This window comes from Desmodus rotundus, chromosome 12 (assembly GCF_022682495.2).
Source record: "Desmodus rotundus isolate HL8 chromosome 12, HLdesRot8A.1, whole genome shotgun sequence".
Classification (NCBI taxonomy): Eukaryota; Metazoa; Chordata; class Mammalia; order Chiroptera; family Phyllostomidae; genus Desmodus; species Desmodus rotundus.
This window is the reverse complement of record NC_071398.1, coordinates 31,103,046-31,117,901: the sequence shown is the minus strand read 5'-3', so window position 1 is coordinate 31,117,901 and position 14,856 is coordinate 31,103,046. Positions and strand designations below refer to the sequence as shown.

Below are 14,856 nucleotides of genomic sequence, written 5' to 3'. Positions count from 1 at the left end.
ACCCCCATGAGGGTGAGCCCATCACTATAGGACAGCATCAGGACAAAAAATAATTTATTCTGGTAAACAACCAGCCATGCATTATTCCCACAGCAAACATGCAGCACGGGATTCAATCTCACCCCCAAGCATCTGTGAGCAACCAGATGAAAAAATATGATTTACACGTCTATTTAGGTCTCAAAACCCTCAATGGCATCCCACAGGGATGGTGAAGGGAGGCAGGGCTGAGTGTTGCCACCCAGGCCGGCTAGACCCACTCCTGGAAACCTGGCGGAGGGGTGGCTGGGGGAAAGAATTGGGGTCTGGGATCAAAGTGCCGGGGCCAGGGCCTGCCTCTGCTTGCCTCTCACTGAGCCTCAGTTTACCTGCTGGGTTGGCAGTTGTTCAAGTAGAGGTCCAAGTGTGGGTAGATGTGGCCAGCATTGCTTTCCTCCTCAGGCCCAGCCCCGGGCTGCCCCTGAGCTGCTGCCCTCAGCTTCAGCCCCAGCTCTGCCCCGCCCTGGAGCGTGTGGTACCCTCCCTCAGCAACCTGAACAGGCCAGTGAAGGGTTCCACTCCTCCCACTTCATCCCACAGAGGGGACCCAGAGAGCTGGAGCAACTCCCTAAGGGCTGCACAGCGGGTGCCCGCCCAGACCTGCCAGGCCTGAGCTCCTTTCTGACAGAAGACCCAGGGCTCCAAACTGGACCACCTAGCTCCAGAGCCCACTGTGCCTGGCTTCCTGGGCCTCAGTGTTCCCCCTGAGCAATGGCCCCAGCAGGCTGGCTTGCAACTCTGACTTGGGGCAGCTCTGTAGGTTTCCTGGAGTGTCCACGAGCTTAGGGGCTGCCTCCTGCACACTGCTGACTGGCCCTTCCTTTATGCTAATGGCTGATGGCCTCCAGAGCAGAGTCCAGCCACTGGGCAGTCCCTGCCTGGAATGGTGGGCTATGGGATCAGTATGTGGGTGCTCACCCTAGAGTCACTGCCAGCACCCACTTACCTAATCAGCCTCATCATTCCCACCCAGCCCCGCCCTGTGGCTCCTGTGGGCCAGCTGGCCCTGGCTTTGTGGGGAGTGTCCCTATCTCAGGGATCATGCTGTTTGCCTTTGATAAAAGTCATAGAAAAGAGAGGGAAAAAGGAGCGAGAGGGAGAGAGGGAGGGAGAGAGAGGAGGAAAATCCCAGGATGAGCAGTACCCCCTTCCACTCGGCAGGGTTTTAAAAGTTTTCCTGGGTTTGGGACAAGAGTGGAGCTGGCTTGGAGACTGTGTGGGCCCTGAGAGAATGTATTTCTAACACATCCTGTACCAGTGTAGAAACCAGGCCCAGAGAGGGCAAGTAGCTCTGTTAAGGTCACACAGCAGATCATGGTTGGCCCCTCTATCGGCTGGAACAAGTTCTCCTGCAATGAGGTGTTCTCCAGACCCATTCATTCACACGCCTGCTCGGCCCCTCCCACCGCAGATGTACCTCACTGGACCCACCCCCATGATCTAGAGCACTGAGGACTGTGCCCCTTTTACTAAGGGTGATGTGACTTGGCTGAGGTCACCTGCTCTAAGGTCCAGCCCTTTTCCAGTCCTCAACTTGGCCCTTCTGACTGGGAAAGCCATGAGCTGGATGGCAGCTGAAGCCCTAGAAGGACAGAAACAAGGGCAAAGGGAGGAGGAGGCTGAGTGGCTGGTGGCCACCACCATTCAGGGTCTGTCTACTCTGCAGCTTTAGCAATTGACCTAGGCTCTGGAACCTGTGTTGGTATCCTACCACTAACATCTCCCAGCTGGACAGGTCATTTTTCTCGCTTCTGTTTCCGCTTGTGTGAAATGGGGTATAAGAGCACCTGCCTCCCAGGTCATTGCAAGTTGGAAAGACATAATAAATATGGTACATGAAGGACAGGGCCTGCACATAGTAAGTGCTCAATAAGCACTCACAGAAGCACGGCCCGCGAGTGGGCCCGGGGTTCCAGCTGGGCCAAGTGCAGTCTCTACATAACCTCAGCCAGGCTCTCAGCCCCTCTGGGCCGGGGCCCCATCTCTAAAAGTGCCTGCTCTCAGTGGGGACGGGGTCCCTGACAGCTCTGGTACAGTGCCACATGACCACCAGTCTTCTCTTCCGAGCCCATGGTGGCTGCCATGGTGTTGGAACACAGCTGCAGCCACCACTACCTGCCTGCCTGGGCACCCTGGCCTCGGCATGTTGGAGGATTTGGGAGCCACCCATGGGGGTGTGGGCAGAGCCCTGGTCCCATGGACATACGAACAGGGGTCACAGGCAGGCACAGAAGGCCAGCTCCTGGATGGTTGTTGTGAGGTGCAAGTCGAGCCTTCTAGATGGGGTGGCACCACCTGAGGCCATGAGAGTCTGGGGCCCATGGCTGGTCACCCTCCCTGCTGCTCTGTGAGCGCTGGGAGGGGAAGGTTTATTCCACGTGCATGCTGTGGCCTGCCTCACATGGGACCCTCCTGTGATCTGGCTGGAGGGGTCAAATTCAGGCCTGGGGAGAAATGGCTGGGGGAAGGCAAGTTCCATCAGCTTCTTGGAACATTCCCATGCGCTCAGCCCCACCCTTTTGGTCCCTGTTCTTTTTTTTTTTTTTTTTAATTTAATGACATTTATTTGAGGCGGTAGTTTGGGGGAGATGGCTTGAAGATTGTGCAGGACATGATTAAAGCCCCCAAAGTCCTTGGCATGGTCTTTGGGGCTCAAAACACAGAACAGGACTGGTGGCCAAGGGGACAGACTACCCGATGAAGACTACCTGAAAGCCCGATGAAGAGGTTAGTCTTGTTCTGTGGGCCCCTGTTTTTGCTTCCATTTAAAGGTGTGGCAACATGGCCCAGAGGAGGGGGCACCTGGCTCAGGGTTCCCATGTGAAAATGGCAGACCCTCGTCCTGGGGCATGAGGACGGCTGTGGGGCTGTGTCTGGGTGAACTGGCAAGGTCACAGTGGACTTAGGACAGCTTGCTGTTTGTTCCCATGAGGCCCACCCTTGCTGCCAGTTGTCCCCCAGGCCTGCCTGTCTGCAGGAGCTGTGTAGCTTTTCCCATCTGGGCTGCTTTTCCTCAGGGTGTGGCAGTAGTGACTCCCAGCTGCACTGCTCACAGGCTTGGTGCTGACCTTCTCGTATCCTCCAGGGCACGAAAAAGGTGGTCACGCCCACATAACCCAGGGCCTCAGGACCCGGAGACCCACAGCTACAGGGCACCAGTCAGCCAGTATGTCCCCTGGATCAAGCCACACCTGAATGTCAAACCAGGAAACAAAGAGAAGCAGAGCTTAAATTTAGCTGTGGCTCCATCACCAGTGGCCACCATACCTTTGGACAGATCCTGCCCCATCTCAAGCCTCTAGCTCTCATCTATGAATTATGAGGACTCAGTGTTGAGAGAACATGGCTTAAAAAGCTTTGGGGAAAAATAGTGTGGTCCCTTTCCCATGCTCTCTGCCAGTCCAGGGAAGCAAGGCTTGGTAAGGTTGAGGTCACATGGCCAGCAAATGGCACAGAGAACCAATCAAGCTCAGGTCCCTCTGACCCCAAATACATGACCCTAACCCAGGCCGTGTGCCCTTTCTCACAGTGAATCTGGCCCAGTGCACGGCGGGCGCACTCCAGGCCACAGCACAGTCCTGGTCCCATTTCACAGGTGGGAGCAACTGTGCTGACAGGGGAGTAAACAATTCTGATGCCCAGGCTGTGTGCATAGGCCTCACCCCAGTGCTGAGGCTGTCTCCCAGGCCCTGGCCCAGGACCCTGGCCCTGTGGCAGTTGGCATGGCCAAGGTGGAAGGAATAGAATAATCTAGCACGTGCTGCTCTGGAGGGAGGCAGTGGGGACAGGAGTGAGGGAACCTTGGAAGCAAAGCCACCTGAGCCTCAGCGGATCAGTGACTCATGGCCCGGGTGAGGGTTTCCACCTGCCTTTGGCCTGGGCATCCCCACAGAGCCCCTCAGAGGGCCCAGACCCCCACAGCAATGCCAGAGGGTCCGGGAGCTGTGAGCTGAGGACATGAATAAAAACGGGGACCTGCTGTTGTCATTTAAAAATAAGGTTTCACATACAGTTTGGGAGGGAGATAGTAGATGCTGTGACAGAGCCAGGCTCTGGTTCCTGAAGGCCAGTAACCGTGCCAGCCTGCGCCGGGGCTGCTTGCACAGTGACTGTCTCCCTGGGTGGTGCCCCACCCCCTGCCCTGGTTCTGGCCGCACTTCCATCAGATCACTTCTGCATTATTTTATGATATTGAGTCCCTAGCACTGGAGATGTGGATGTGACTGTGACCAAGCCCAGCATCCGTCCATTTCACTGGTGGGGAAAGTCAGAGAAAATTCCTGCGCACCTCCCAAACCCCTGCGCAGGGCCTCCTGGGTGTCCTGGTCCCACCATCGCCTGGGGACGTCTCTGGCCTCTTTGCCTGTACCCTGGTACTCTCTGCCCAGTGTGGCTCCTGCTGGCCTTTGGGCATGGTGACAGGTGTCCAGCCTCTGCTAGCACCAGCCAGCCCAGAGCTCAGGCTAGGACAGTGCACAGAGCCCGAGTCCTCCCTGGAGGGGGTGTTTCCCTCTCATTCCAGGTCAGAGTTTTGCAAAGGGCTTCAAGCCCAGAGCCTTCTTAAGAGTTTTCCCACAGACCCTGTGTTCCCAGTGGCTGGTTGCAGGGGGCAAAATAAGTCTTGACCTCCTCCTGTAGTGGGGGCACAGCTGCCCAGAGAACTAGGGTGGCCTGCCCAGCCCACTGTACAAACCTAAAGCTTTCTTTCCACTGGACGTGGGCTGAATGCCCACCCACTGGGCAAAGCACCCTCTCCTGAACCTCCCCTCTCTTGTCAAGCTCTGCACAGCAGCTGCACAACACAGGGTGGGCTGAGACCAGGCAGAGCTGGCAGGCGACATTACTGGGAGCCAACGGCAGAGGGGGCTGGCATGTTGCTGGCTGCAGTGTGGGCTTGTGGGTGCAGGCACAGTGACCACCACAGGGGCAGGGTAGGGGTACGCTCCAGGGCCTCTGTGTGCCTGAATGACCTCATGCATGCAGCAGCGTCGATGCCCTTGGCCACCACCCCCTCTGCCCCCTGCCTTGTTGTACCCTGAGTGCCACTACCCCCAGCACTGCGGAGTTGACACTTGTATTTTATTAACTCTGTCTCTCCACTAGAATGTTAGCCCCTTGGGCTGGGGTTGCCGAGGGATGTGTTCTGATGGCCCTTACAGAGCTGGGGACCCGGCAAGTAGCTGTGTCTGGAGGATGGTGGTAGGAGGTAGAACTAGAACTGGGCATTCCAGTCCAATCAGCAAGCATAGGTCTGGGAGATGGCGCAGCTGGTCCTGCTGGGCATGAGAGGGGCCCCATGCCAGCCTCCCCTCTGTGTCTGTTCTCACCTCCCAGCCACCTCCCCTCCTGACCCTGGGGAAGGGCCTGGCCACTTCGGGCTTCCTCACAGGGGTGGCTCTCCGGTTGCCCACTGACAAAGAGGTGGAGGGCAAGGAGGGGGATTACGGGGACTGGAGTCCACCGTGGATTGGCCTGCCTGCCAGCCAGGTGAGGGATGAACAGGGGGCGGGTGGGGGCGGGGCAGCCTCAGGTGCTGGAGCCCCCAGCCCTGCCCCCACCCCATCTGCCAGCTGGTGCCTGTGAACTTCTCTCCCTATCACTGGAACATCACTAGGGATTATTGATTTTTTGATACAGAACAACAGCCCATCTTTATCGGGCTGAACCCTGGCCCCGGCTAATGGTGGAGCTGGGACCGCCTGGGAATAGCCCAGAGAGCAGGGTGGGGCCAGGCTCCCTTCACTGCTATTGGGCCCGGAGACCTATCCCGGTGAGCGGTGGCACTAGGGAAAGTGGGGGGTGGGGTGGGTCTGCAGGGCTCAGGTGGGACAAGGCCTTGGGCAGCAGGGGTCACAGGGGTGCCACACTCAGGCCCAGAGGTGCCCTTTCTGAGGCCTTGTAGGCAGCTTAGATTCCTGGGGAAGGTTGTGGTGGGGGATGGTCTAGAGCTCTGATCACCCCATCTGAACCCCCAAGGTGGGACTCCTTAGGGTGGGATGTGTCCCAGATACTTGGCCTCCCCCAGGCACCGCCAAGAGCACCAGCTTGACTGGCAGGAGCAGCCATGGGGTGGGTGGTGGGCCGGAGACTCCTCAGGGTCAGTGTGCTGGGCCCTGGACCTGCCCTGACCTCACTGAGTTTTCCAACAGGCCCCTTCCTGCTCCCCACCCTGGATGGAGCCAGAGAGCCACAGCTTCCTGGGTGCCTTAAAGCTCAAGGACTCATGAGCTAGCTGCCTTCTTAAGAAGCTAGCTGTCCTGGTCTCTGGGCCTTAGTCTTTCCACCTGCAAAGTGGGGAGAGGAAGCCCCTTCAGCTCCCGGGCCCTGGTACTTTGATCTTGGGAGACCCTGAGGCCTGTGCACTGGGGTCAGGGTCCCTGACTCTCCCGGCCCTGCCTCATCCTGTAGGCGGGCTGGAAGCAGGATGTATGATAAGGCAAAGAAAATACCTCCTGTGCAAATAGCTTATCTGGCCCCTATCAGCTTGGGCGTCCTGGCCCCTGTCCCCTGTTTTTCCAGGGGCCAGTACCACTGAGGGGGCCCTTCCTTCTCGTCTAGCCTCCAGCTCACCACCTCTTAGCTCCCAGACCGGCTGTTCTGCCCTGCTCCTTGAACCAGGCTGGGACATGGTCCACACAGGGCCCTGACCCTCTTCGGTAAATGGGCAGGTGGCGTGGGGGTGAGTGAGGGTCTAGGCAGAGGCTGGGTGGTTGGAAGGGTGAAGGGAGGGCCCACTGCCACTGCTGAGGCACCAGGCACAGCCCCAGCCTTGTCCTGCTGTGGGGGCAGCAGTGGGCACAAAGCCAAGGCACTGGAAAATACTATAACACTGCCACTACCTACGCAGGGCGAGCCCCTTAGGGATTACAAAGACCATTCCAGAAAAGACACCTGCTCACCCTTTATGAGCGCCAAGTACCTCCCATCTGCTCTGCCCACAAAGGAGGCGTTTACACAGGGGGAGGGAGGCTGAGGCCTGTAGGGAGGGCTCTGGCTTGCCCAGCGCCCCACAGCCCTAGGGACAACCTAGTAGGAGACCGGTCCCGGGAATTGTTAAAGTCCCCTCTTGTGAAAGCTGAGTGTGTTCATTGCATTATGCAAAACCAGCTGACACCTGCTTCCACAGAACTGATCAACTCAATCCTCAAACCTCCCCATGCCATAGAAACTGGTATTCTCTTTTACAGATGAGGAGACTGAGGGTCAGAGAGGATCTGGACACACAGTGGGGCAGATGACTGAGTTGTCACCCAGGCCCCAGACCCTGTCCAGTAGTACTCTGCCCTGCTTCATGCACCTGAGGAGGCAGTGGGGAGAACAATGACTAGGGCAGGGCAGGGCAGGGCTGGGGAAGAGAGGTGAGGACTGGAGTACAGAGGGCCTTGCCCTGCACACAGCAGACACGGGCTGGCCCCCACCCTAGACACAGCTGAACCTCTCTGCTCAGGAACTCTTGGGGCTCCCTGCTGGGCCCTGAATGAAGCACCATGCTGCCCATCTAGCTGAGTCCATGGCCAGGCTCCACCGGGGGTCCCTGTCTGAGGGCATGGTGCTTGCTCCCACCTCCACTCCGTCTCTGGTTTGCCAAGATGATTGCATGTCCCCTCTGTGACCCAGCAAGGTCCCCGGGCCCTGGAGTGGGACATGTAGAATTGGCAGGACCAGTAAAGCTCAGGGGCCCAGGAAGGGACTGGGTGGTGGTGGCACTGCCCTATGACAGCCCCAGGTCTGCTGGTCCTGCCCATGGCCTTTGACCCTGGGCATATCTGACCTACTGTGTGTGCAGGACATGAACATGATGGCGGAGCAGTGGGGACATCTGCGCAGAATTTGCTACTTTTAGAATCATTTCTCTCTCTTGTAGAAATTCTGCAGGCCAGCAAAAATAAATAAATAAATAAATACAAATGGTTTGCTATCTTCAACACGGCATGATGACTATCCTCGCCACCCTATGCCTGTCCACGCTGAGATTATTTTTCTGGGATAAATTCCGAGAAGCTGAACTGCTGAGTCAAGGCAAGAGCATCACAGGGCCATGCGGGATCCAGCCTGTGCACCTGGCATGTAAGTGCTTTTTTGGAAGGGGGGCAGGTCCCTAGAGCCCACTGCACCCAGCAGCTCCAGGCAGCAGGGGGAGTCTGGGTGACAGCCACCAGCACTGAGGCTCAGGGAAGCTGGAGAACAGCCCAGGAGGCCAAGAGGCACTGGAATGGCCCAGATGGGAGCCTAGGGCCAAAACCCTTCCAAGAGCCCACTGCTGAGGGCGCTCGGGGATCCTGTGAGGGATGGGGCTGAGGATGTGTGGGACACAGGAGTCTGTCTAGAGGGGCAAAGGCATTTTCTGGCAGGGTGGGGGCAGGGGCCGAGGCAGGCAGGGCCCCCTCCTCACTACGACACATAATAAGCCCCCGAGATAGCATCGTGCCTCATTTCAGGCCCCGCTTGGCCCTTTCGGGCAGGATATGACCAGCCCTCGAGCTGATGGCGGCCCCTTTGTCCCATCTCTGGGGACCGATCTTATCGGCCACGTCCACCGCTGCCGTAATGGAAAAACGCAGTGAGGAAATCAAAAGTTATGCACAGAGATAGAATAATAATAAATAAATAAATAAGGAGTCCAGCTCGCCTAGCAGGGGGAGGAGTTCTCCGAGAACGAAGTGTTAAATCACATGGCGGGGAGGGCAAGTGGCTGGCTCGGCCTGTAGGGTCAGTGGGGGCCTGGTTCCCATCCTGGGTCTGAGAGAGCCACTGCAGCTCATCCAGCCTCAGTTTTCTCATCTGTCAAGTGGGTGTGATCAAAGAGCCCACTCCTGGGGCCGAGGGAGACCCCATGACAATGTCTGGCACGAGGGCAGTGCTGCCTATGATTGACAGCAGGCTGCCTCTGTCTCTTCTGGGCAATGAGAGACAGCTGGTACAGGGAGGGAACCGCCTGATGGTGACCCTGACATGCCCCAGCCGAGGCTGCATGACCCCAGGGAGAGCCCAACACCAAGCCCTGGGGACCGCAGCCCCGGGCACGGCACAGCCCTGAGTGTGCTTAGAACCACCACATCGCATGGGCTGCCTTCCCGCAGCCCTGCACTGCCCGGCCTGTCCCAGCCGTCCTGGCACTGCCAGACCCCCGAATATCCTGTCCCTGTCCCACAGAGGAGCAGCTTGAGCTTGGGGAGGGGTGAGGGGGTCCCAAGGCTCCCAGTGAGAGAGGTGACAGCTAGATGCCAGGGGGGCTGTGACAGCAAGGGGTAATGGGCCAGTAACAATACTAGTGCTAGTGACAGTGAGAGCACTAATATGAGCACCCAGGGTCAGTGCTAGCAGTGAGTGACAGTTCTAGTCCCAACAACAGCGACAGCGCTGGGATGAGTGACGGCAGGAGCACCGGTGCCGGGAGGAGGGATCATGCCAGCACCAGCACCGGCACTGACAGAGGAACAGCGGTAGTTGGGGCAGCAGTGGCTAACCCACCGTCCCCATGGGGTCCTCTGTGTGCATCAGGGGCTGTTTTCCTAGGAGGCTCAGAGGAGTAAGCTGATACATCCCAGGCAACAACAGCCAGGCTGTGGTGGGTCTCAGTCTGGGCCCAGGAGGGCCCAGGAGGAGGACAGGGAGGGAAACTTCTGGAAGGAGTAGCCAAGGCTCCAGGGGCTCCCCAGGTGGGGGCAGGTGGGCCTGCACTACAATGATGTTTGGGAGGGTCAGGCCAGGCAAAGGCTGATGCTTAGACACACAGACGACTGGCGGGGTGGGCTGGCTGAGGCAGGAAGCCAGCGGGAGGGCGGAGGAGGAAGCCAGGCTTGATTAGCACCCGCAGCCAAGATAGGCTGCCCTGGCCACAGATAGGCGCTCCCGGAAGGCCAGTGAGGTCAGCGGGCAGCATGGGCAGGCAGCCAGGCCCAGACCCCCCAGACACCGGGACAGCCGAGGAACTGGGCCCCAGCCACGCTCCTCGCGGGGCAACCAGCTGCCCCCTCACCCTCCACCTGCACACTGTCTGCACCCGCTGAGAAGAGGCCCTGGGAGCCCCTCAGAATCCCCTGGGGCCAGGCCAGGAGAGGGTGGGCTAGGGCCACTCCCTGGTAGGTGAACTTCAGGCTCAACTCTCAATCTTCCAGTAGTGGCCCTGGGGCAGCTGCTCAGCCTCTCTGGGCCTCAGTTTCCATATCTGTAAACAGGGAGTCCAGCATCTGATGCCAAGTTTCAGGCTCAGCCTTTTCATGGGTCTCCCATGTTCACCCTGAACCCCTACAGTCCATTCCCCACACAGCAACCAGCTCAGGCAACAGCCCTCACCTCCTCCTGCTCGGCCCTTGTCTCCCCGGCAGGTTGCCCTGCATGCAGGGTTTCTGCACAGTGTGCTCTGTGGGGCTGATGACCTGGGATCTGCTGAGCTCTGAACACTAGAGGATGAGGGGCGGTTTTGCCTCAGTCCCCTGCCCACATCCCCGTTCCTGTCTGCATTCCCTGCTTGGCTTGCGTCCCACAAGGACTGCTCTCTGTGCTGCAGGTTTCAGCTCTGGTGGGGAGCAGCTGGTCTGTTTTGCTCACACTATACCCCCAGTGTCTATAACAGGGGTCAACATACAGGAGACACTCAATAAGTAAATGTATGAGTGAATGAGCCAATGGGTTAAGCTCCTGTGGAGTAGTTGGGTGGGATGCTGGTAGTCTTACAAAGAGCTGCCTGTTGACAGCCTGCTCCTCCCACATATTCTGACCATCCCCCAACCTGTGACCCCAAGGCCTAGGTATCTTTGGTGGGGGAAGAGGTCAAAGTCAGAACCAGGCCAAGGGGCAGTTGCCCTGGCAGGGCTGACGTAGGGTCCGGGTGGTCAGCTCCGCCAGGTTGAGGAACTGCTGAACACAGTGAGGGGCTTCCCAGGGCTGAAGGGGCAAGCTCTGTGCCTCAGTTTCCCTCCCAGTTAGAGAGGGCATGGGTGGTCTTATTCCAGAAGTCCCTCTGCACAAGGCTCTTCTGGGGTGCTGTGTGCGGCTGGGTGCCAAGCCCCAGGGGCAATGCAGGAGGCAGCATCCATATGGGCCAGGCCAGCCACAAAGGAGAGGCCATGGGCTCATGTTCCGGGGTCTGCCCACAGGGCCTTACTCAGAGAGGTGGGCAGTCCTGAGCTTTGGTGGTGGACACAGGCTAAGGGTTCAAGGGTAGGAAGGGTCCCTATCCTACCAGGGACCAGTGTTCTGGCGAGGGATCATGGAAAGAGCTTGGGGCCCCGGGTGCGGGGGGGGTGGGCGGGCAGCCGAGCTATCCACCAGTCAGCCAGCCACCCTCAGCCAGTGCTGGCCAAAGCCTGTGACCTCTGAACTCTGTTTACAAGATAACCACTAGAGATGGGGCCCCCGGGCTCCACACTCACTCCAGACCTAATCCAAATGCTCTGGTCAGGGCTTGTGCCTGCCCCGTGCCCTCCGCCTGGCACACTGTCCCCAGACAGCAGCTGGTTCCCCGCACTCTTCGGGTCTTTGCTCAAACATGGGCTCAGGGAGGCCTACTCTGGCCATGCAGTATAGAATTGCTCCCCTTCTTTCTCTTCTTCCAGAACCTCACCCCCTTGAACACATGTCATTTTTTTCCCCTTATTATTTAGTCTTTGTCTCCCTGACTAGAACATAAGCTCCCTGGGTGCTGGGACTCTGCTGGTACCAAGCAGGAACTTAAGACACATGTGTTTGTTGAGTGAATAAATAACCGCCTTCCCTTCTCTTGCCCACGCCTGGGCTGTACACCTATGCTCTTCCGGTTCTACGGACTGTGTCACCTCCACAACACATTTCCATGAGGACAGGAGAGAGTCCGTTTCTGCTGGCACCTGTGCTGTGCCTGGCCCCTGGCAGGTGCTCAGGAAAACACCTAGGAAAAAAGGATGGTCCGCTGCGGGGACACACAGACCCCTCCTCAGGATTCTGCTCCATTTCCCAGAGTCTCAGTTTGCTCAGCTATAACATGGGGAAGTCAGGATGATGTAGAGCCCACCGGGGCACCTGGTATGGACCCCCGTCCCTGGGAAACCCAGAAAGAGGTGGCTCCTGACCATGCCACTGAGTCTGGTCTCTAGAGGCTGACTCCAGGTTGACCCCTGACATCAGCCATTACCCCCCTCCTGTGGCCCTCCCCTATCTGTTAATCTAAGACAAATAGGCCTATCAGGCTGCAATGCCAGGCCTGGTGATAAAGCAAAATAGCTGAAATGATTTTTTCCCACCCACACATGCCGAGCTGGCGGGAGGGGACTTGTGGCCGGGCAGTATCGGCCCATCTCCCAGGCTGTCCATCAGGACAGGCCGTCCTGCCTCCACCGCCTGCCCTCCCACTGCCCGATAACAAACCTTGAGGTTTGCATAGAAACTCCAGGCAGCAAGATTAGTCAGCCGAGCACGGCCCAGATAGTCGGCCCTACGCCCTCGCTCGCACTCCAGGGCGAGGATTCCCAGCTTCCAGTAGGCCCCCTGGGGACCCTGGGGATGGGGGAACCAGGCTTCAGTCCCTGGGCAGGAAACAGCTGACAGATGCCTCCTCCAGCCCGTTACAGCAGCCGCTTTACTCTCAACCTACTTGCTATGTGGCCGCTGACCACATACCCTGCTTAAAACCCTTCATTTTATAGCCAAGAAAATGGAGGTGTCTCCCAACAGTCCATGGCATTGAGCTCAAATCCTGACTCATGCCCACCCCATCCATCCTCTCCCCAATCCTGTTCCAGCCTCCAATGCCTGGGCCACACCCACACCGAAAATCTTGGGGCCTTTATGCATTGCCAGCTCTGTGCTCGGTCAGCCTTGACCCAGTGCCAACCTGTCCTTTAGGCCTCAGCGTGGGGGTGGGGGAGGGGTTAGGGGTATGGTGCTGACCTGCCTCTGACCATCTGGCTGTTCCCTCTCTGACCTGCAGTGCGGTGGGAACACAGCCAGCCTATCCATCAATCCCTTCAGGGCTGGGGATGGAGCTTGGGACAGAGAAGGTGACACCACTATTTGGGCAGCTGGATTTATTTTGTAAACAGAGGTCACCAAGAAAAAGCTCTAGGCCCTGAGACATTGATGGGTAAAGGGGGTGTCGCTCCTGGGGCCCTGATCACACAGCCGGCCAGGAGCAATGTGTGGAGGCAGAGAGGGAAGGGGAGACACTAAAATGAAGCCTAGAGACACCTCCCACCTAATAGGCCGAGCCCTCTCTGATCCCAGTTTTGTGTACAATGGGGGTCGGCTGACCTTGGCCATGTCACTTCTTCTTTCCAGGCCTCAGTTTCCCTATTATAAAGTGGAGCTCAACTAGTAGCTCCCTTGCAGGACAGCTGGCAGGATTAGGAAAGATAATAGTCACCTCAAGAATTACAGAAAATCACGATACACAGAAAGCGTGAGCAAAAGCAGCCTCACCAGGTCATGCCCTGCTCCACAGTCCTTCTCTTGGTGGGCATTGGTCCCCACCCCCACCCCATGCCCCTCTCTTCTGAAACTGGGCTGTCCCAGACAGGGGAGCTCACCTCAGTCTCAGCTCTCGGGAACTCCAGGCCACTCCCCCACTAAAGGCCCTGGCTTCTGGGGGAAAAGAACCAATGCATCCCTGGAGTTGGGGACATGGAGGTGGTGGTGACAGACTATGGCCCCTTGTGGGGACTGTTTGTCCCACAAATGTCTCAGCTGCTACCTAGTCTGGGACGGGACACAGGTTGCTGCTAAGTGTTGAGTGAAAGGTGGGTGGCAGGTGGTCCCCAACTCTGTACCCCCTTCCCTTCCTGTTCCAGTTCAGACTCTTCTTGCCCAGAGCCAGTCTGGGGACTTGTGGACAGGCCTCCTGCCCACCCTGTGCCCTCATAATAAAGCCAGGCTGCCGTCCAGCAATCAGTCCTGCACAGGAGGCTGCCCTGCTGCCCACAGGCCTCTCACCCATGGCCCCCTCACCTTCTCACTTGGTCCCCACCTGCCCAAGGCTCTGCCTAGTCGGCTTTATTTTGTAATCAGTGCTTACCAGGAAAGTGTCCCAGGCTCTGAGATATGTGCAGGTGAAGGAGACCCTGCTCCCGAGACCCTGGTCACACAGCCAGGCCATAGGTACCCACCACCCTGCGCACTAAATGTGCCCCTGGCCACCTCCTTCCTTCCTGGGCCTGTGGAGCTCAGGCTGCCCTCATAGCCACTCTATGTCCCCAGAGCAGGTGGGGAGCCCTGTAGGCCTCCTGGCTTCCCTCCTGCTCCCCAGTGAGTATGGCACCCATGGTGAGCAGCCCTGTGCTCAGCATCCAGGGCATCTGGATTATGCTGCCTCCCAGACAGGTGGACAGAGAGCTAGATGGAGACTGTCCTCATTGGAGGTCCTCTGTTCTGGGAACAGTGGGTGGGGGTGGGGCCGGAGGGAGGTCAGACGAATGAAGCAGGAGGTCACCCTGCCTCTACTGGCAGAGGAGCTGCTCAGTGGAAGAGGCTCTGAAGGGCTCTCAGGGGGAGGGGACCCAACACCTGAGCCAACCCCCCCCCCCCCCGGGGGCCCAGCCCCACACACGGCAGCCACTCCCTTCATCTCCCTTGGACAGGGCCATGAGGTGGGTGGAAGGCCCAGGACCCTCACACCATCAGATGGGACCCTCAGTGCTCTCAGTACTAAAGGGGGCCTCTTGTCTGTCTGACCTGCTGCTTCTGGATGTTCAGTGGAGACGGGGAGGGAGAGGAGTGTGGTGGGAGGTGTGGGGACACGACACAGAGTGGGGGTGGGACGTGAGGCGGGTGGAGCCAACCCCTGAGGAACAGGGAGTTTGGCAGAGCAAAGGCAGGGGTAGCCGCCCTCTCAGACAGGCTTTGGGG

The 14,856-nt window shown here is 58.3% G+C and overlaps 1 protein-coding gene and 1 long non-coding RNA gene across 6 annotated transcripts in view; one reads left to right on the top strand and one right to left on the bottom strand.

Moving 5' to 3' along the window:
• Positions 1 to 14,856, bottom strand: part of ZFPM1 (zinc finger protein, FOG family member 1) — a 76,368-nt gene that overhangs the window by 24,135 nt on the left and 37,377 nt on the right. The window contains exon 1 of one of the 5 annotated variants that reach the window (XM_053914655.2): positions 3,108 to 3,213. The exons of the other annotated variants lie outside the window; for them this stretch is intronic. The gene's annotated coding sequence lies outside the window, so the exon portion shown is untranslated. Of the gene's footprint in view, positions 1 to 3,107; positions 3,214 to 14,856 lie in introns of those variants that run through there. 5 annotated transcript variants of the gene reach the window in all.
• Positions 1 to 14,856, top strand: part of LOC112300696 (uncharacterized) — a 56,864-nt gene that overhangs the window by 22,324 nt on the left and 19,684 nt on the right. Inside the window, exon 4 of the long non-coding RNA XR_008425653.2 lies at positions 7,904 to 8,106. This is a non-coding gene — a long non-coding RNA (uncharacterized lncRNA). The remainder of the gene's footprint in view (positions 1 to 7,903; positions 8,107 to 14,856) is intronic.